At 42.4% G+C, this 4,882-nt stretch overlaps 1 long non-coding RNA gene across 50 annotated transcripts; it reads right to left on the bottom strand.

The window, feature by feature from the left end:
• Nucleotides 1–384: 384 nt before the first annotated feature.
• On the bottom strand, nt 385–1,666 carry LOC126993393 (uncharacterized). 50 transcript variants are annotated; one of them, XR_007747745.1, is made up of 5 exons: nt 1,597–1,666; nt 1,330–1,464; nt 1,091–1,171; nt 714–1,037; nt 385–638 (listed from the first exon to the last, which is right to left on the bottom strand). It is a non-coding gene; the product is annotated as an uncharacterized LOC126993393 (long non-coding RNA). The 50 variants fall into 50 exon arrangements; XR_007747734.1 differs by having other exon boundaries at nt 1,516–1,664; XR_007747738.1 differs by having other exon boundaries at nt 1,118–1,171; nt 1,516–1,664.
• Nucleotides 1,667–4,882: the final 3,216 nt, after the last annotated feature.

Here is a 4,882-nt window from a genome sequence, read left to right as displayed (position 1 = left end):
TTGTTTTGTTTTTGTTTTGTCTTGTTTTGCTTTGTTTACTTTGTTCTTTTCTTTTCTTTTCCTTTTCTTTTCTTTTCTCTTGATGTTTTCTTCTCTCATGGTGTTTTCTTTTCTTTTCTTTCTGTTGGTGTTGCTGGCTGTGGATGAGCCTCCTCCTCCCCAGAAGACTCACCCGTCACCCGCCCTGCGGCCCCAGGGGCCGAAAGCTCGATGACTTTTTAGTTATTTTCTTGATATTGTAATTTCATTTTCTTTTCTCGATGATTTAATTTCCTTTCTCTATCCTCTATCTTGACTGTGTGGGTTAGCCTCCTTCTCCCCAGAGGAGATTCACCCGTCACCCACCCTGCGGCCCCAGGGGCCGAAAGGTGGATGACTTTTCTGTTTTCCTTTTCTTGATGTTTCTATCATCCTTTCTGGTGTTCCTGGGTCTGAACGAGCCGCTTTCCTCCCAGAAGAGACTCGCCCATAATTTTGTGATGTTGGTTTGGGCCGAAAGGTGGATGATTCTTTTCATTTCCATTTTCATTTTTCTAGTGTTACTTCTCTGCATTTTCCTTCCGGTGTTACTTCACATTTCTTCTTCTTGTGTTATTTATCTTCAAATTCCTTCTTCTTGTGTTACTCTTTTCAAATTCCTTCTTCTGTGTAACTCTTTCCTTCTTCTGTGTAACTCTTTTCAATACCTTCTTCTGTGTTACTCTTTTCAATACCTTCTTCTGTGTAACTCTTTTCAATACCTTCTTCTGTGTTACTCTTTTCAATACCTTCTTCTGTGTAACTCTTTTCAATACCTTCTTCTGTGTAACTCTTTTCAATACCTTCTTCTGTGTTACTCTTTTCAATACCTTCTTCTGTGTAACTCTTTTCAATACCTTCTTCTGTGTAACTCTTTTCAATACCTTCTTCTGTGTTACTCTTTTCAATACCTTCTTCTGTGTAACTCTTTTCAATACCTTCTTCTGTGTAACTCTTTTCAATACCTTCTTCTGTGTAACTCTTTTCAATACCTTCTTCTGTGTAACTCTTTTCAATACCTTCTTCTGTGTAACTCTTTCAATACCTTCTTCTGTGTAACTCTTTTCAATACCTTCTTCTGTGTAACTCTTTTCAATACCTTCTTCTGTGTAACTCTTTTCAATACCTTCTTCTGTGTTACTCTTTTCAATACCTTCTTCTGTGTTACTCTTTCAATACCTTCTTCTGTGTTACTCTTTCAATACCTTCTTCTGTGTTACTCTTTTCAATACCTTCTTCTGTGTTACTCTTTTCAATACCTTCTTCTGTGTAACTCTTTTCAATACCTTCTTCTGTAACTCTTTTCAATACCTTCTTCTGTGTAACTCTTTTCAATACCTTCTTCTGTGTTACTCTTTTCAATACCTTCTTCTGTGTAACTCTTTTCAATACCTTCTTCTGTGTTACTCTTTTCAATACCTTCTTCTGTGTTACTCTTTTCAATACCTTCTTCTGTACTCTTTTCAATACCTTCTTCTGTGTTACTCTTTTCAATACCTTCTTCTGTGTTACTCTTTTCAATACCTTCTTCTGTGTAACTCTTTTCAATACCTTCTTCTGTGTTACTCTTTTCAATACCTTCTTCTGTGTAACTCTTTTCAATACCTTCTTCTTGTGTTACTCTTTTCAAATTCCTTCTTGTGTTACTCTTTTCAACTTCCTTCTTCTTGTGTTACTTCATATGCCTTCTTCTAGTGTTACTTCTCTTCATTTTCCTTCTTCTGGTGTTCCTTCTTTCCTTCCTTCTCGCGGTGTTTCCATGTCGTCTTTTCCTGGTTTTGTATGTTGGAACGCGTTAGTCTCCTTCTCCCCAGAGAAGACCCGCCATACCAACATACAAGACGCTTTAAACAAAGCAAAACAAGACAATTTTTTTAGGATTTTTTGTTTTTGTATTTTTTTTGGATTTTTCGTTTTTTATCGTAGTTGGCATGACACTTGCCTTGCTTAGGGGAATTGTACCTCCCCATGCGTCGAACCTTCCATTGGAACGTGTCATTAACGCGTCGTCTGGCTAATAAGAGGTCAGTAACTGCATGTCTTGCTGCCACTTCACGCCCCCCCAACCCCCGGACCCTCGGGATCTCCGACACCTCCGTGGACGCTCCGGGGGAGCCGAGGCGCCCTGCCGGAGCCCTGAGCCCTGCGACGCTCGCCAGGAAGGCCTTGGGCCCCCTGACGCTCCCCAGCCCCGCGAGGCGAGGAGGGTGGATAGCAAGATGAGCCTCTTAAAATTCCAGACGGGATTAATTCAAATCAATCGAAAATACAGTGAAGGCGCCGGAGACCGTTTTTGTTGGATCAAGGATGGCAGGACGAAGGCCAAAGGAAGGTGACAGAGGAAGGGAGGAATAAAGGGGGGAAGGTGACAGGAGGAAGGGAGGATGGAGAAAGATGACAGGACGAAGGAAGGAACGAGGGAAGGAAGGAAGGAAAGCAACAACGAGGGAAGGAAGGAAGGAAGGAAGGAAGGAACGAGGGAAGGAAGGAAAGTGATGTGACGAAAGTGGGAAGTTGACAGGGCGAAGGAAGGAGACTGAACCGCCAAGATTCTGCCCGGGATTGGCGCGAATGGCGAGGCCCCGAGCTGACTGACTTGGCGACTATATTATAGTGTTGCTGCCTCGGCCTGTTCCGTTACTTTACTTCCCTGATTTGCTCACCACGGCCTTCGCCTTTGCTGTCCTTCATCTTCCACCTTTGATTAGATAGTTAGTGTAGCTTATCACAAACAGCCTCGTACGGACCAGCAGGCCTGCTGTTGTTTGTTCTCTCTTTGTGTTTCTTTGTTCCTCCTCCTCCTCCTTTGAAAAAAACAAAAACAGACCTCGTGGTTGCCTTATATGAGGACTGTAAGAGAATAAAGTTACCTCCTCCTCCACCTTCACCTCCTCCTCCTTCTCCTTCTCCACCTCCACTTCCACCTCCACCTTCACCTCCTCCTCCTTCTCCTTCTCCACCTCCACTTCCACCTCCACCTCCTCCTCCCTCTCGTTTCTCCACAAACTTCATAGTCTCAAAAATATTAACAGAAACACATCAAAACACTATACATATTACTTAATCTTGAGAGAGAGAGAGAGAGAGAGAGAGAGAGAGAGAGAGAGAGAGAGAGAGAGAGAGAGAGAGAGAGAGAGAGAGAGAGAGAGAGAGAGAGAGAGAGAGAGAGAGAGAGAGAGAGAGAGGTAGGAATCGATTAATGAGTTGGGTTTGTAAACGCATTAGAACGGGACTAATTGTCAATAATATCGCGATCTAAGGATTATGGGGATTAAGGGAGTGACGATTATGAGATTAAGGGAGTGACAGTGGCTGGGAGGGAGGGAGGGCTGGGAGGTGAGAGAGAGGATTGAGGGAGACCGGGAATGGGACAGAGAGAGAGGGAGAGCAGTGGAGAACGAGGTGAAGGAAATAACACGGATACACAAGGATATGAGGGGACTATTAACCCTGTAGCCACAGGGATCATGTTTCTTAATGGTCCCTCTAAGCGAGAAAAATGAGAAAAAAATCATCACTCACACAAATCATTTCATAATATATATCAAAGCGTTTTGTGATCGGTTTATGCATCATCTATTTTTGGGGGTTTATATCATGGCACAAATTTGGCCCGTCGCTGCTACACGGTAAAGCCACAAATTTGGCCCGAGGGGCCATATTATAGGTTCCTTGCCAATTGCAAAATGAACGGAGAACAAAGCTCACAAAATAGAACTGTTTTTATCGGGTCAAGTGTAGCGAGGGTATCGGTAAAAAGACACTGATAAAATGTTGTCAAGAAATCCTTGCATCTGTCTCATGGGCTGGACCTTGGCTACCGCTACCTTCCCTCCCCCTCTCTCACCCGCTTCCTCTCTACCAGGGAATAATGGCCCGGGGCAACCCGAGGTCCACAGGGGGTCACCCGGCGACCTTGACCATAGACATGACAACGTCGCTGGGTAGCACACGGTTGAATTCATTTCCATACATAAATCATCGTTAATATCCTAAAATTCGACACATTCACAACATAATATAGACTTGTTTTACCATATACAAAAATTTAAAAACTATGTCAAATACTAAACAACCGACATATAAAATTGTATGCCTTGTTGTGGTTGAAGCGACAATGCTGCCGGGTAGGGAATTCCCGCACCTGCTCCACCCAAAGTATCTTGATATTTGCATCAGACTTAGTACCTCGAACCCAATCCCATTATCCCCATGTACTACCTGAACCCAGAACTCTGCTTCCTGTCACTGAACCACACCATGATCCATCTACCTTCAAACCCATGGGCTTTAATTGTTGTCAAAGTTATTGGTGAGGTTCTTTGTCGAATGCTTTACTAAAATTAAGATATACAATATCATAACTGTCGTCCTTACGTATTTGCCACTTTTTGTAAAAAAAATAAAAAATAAAGTCAGACAAGATCTAGCCTTGATTAATGAACCCATGGTGGGGGCCATTGATCAGGCTGTTTCTCTAGGAGTCTAGGTGGTCACGGATATTTTCATCTATAATAGACTCGAATGCTTTTACTACCACCGACGTTAAACTAATTGCAGCCGACATTAGACCATTGATAGAAAGAACGGAATGGGAAAAAAAATAAAAGGAGGCATAAAGAGGGAGTGAGGAAGTAAGAGGAAGGAAGGGAGACTAATTGTCTAAAGGAAGTGCAAGATAGAGACAGAGAAACATATCGATAACTAAATGGAAGGACAAAGCGATCATTAATTATAAGAAGAAATTATTAAAAAGAGGAAGAAAAAGAAGAAGAACAAGAACAAGAACAAGAACAACAACAACAACAACAACAACAACAACAATAAAAGAACATAAGAACGTAAGGAGTCTGCAAGAGGCCGG

The sequence above is a fragment of the Eriocheir sinensis genome, unplaced genomic scaffold (assembly GCF_024679095.1).
Source record: "Eriocheir sinensis breed Jianghai 21 unplaced genomic scaffold, ASM2467909v1 Scaffold610, whole genome shotgun sequence".
Classification (NCBI taxonomy): Eukaryota; Metazoa; Arthropoda; class Malacostraca; order Decapoda; family Varunidae; genus Eriocheir; species Eriocheir sinensis.
This window is presented reverse-complemented; position numbering and strand designations above follow the sequence as displayed.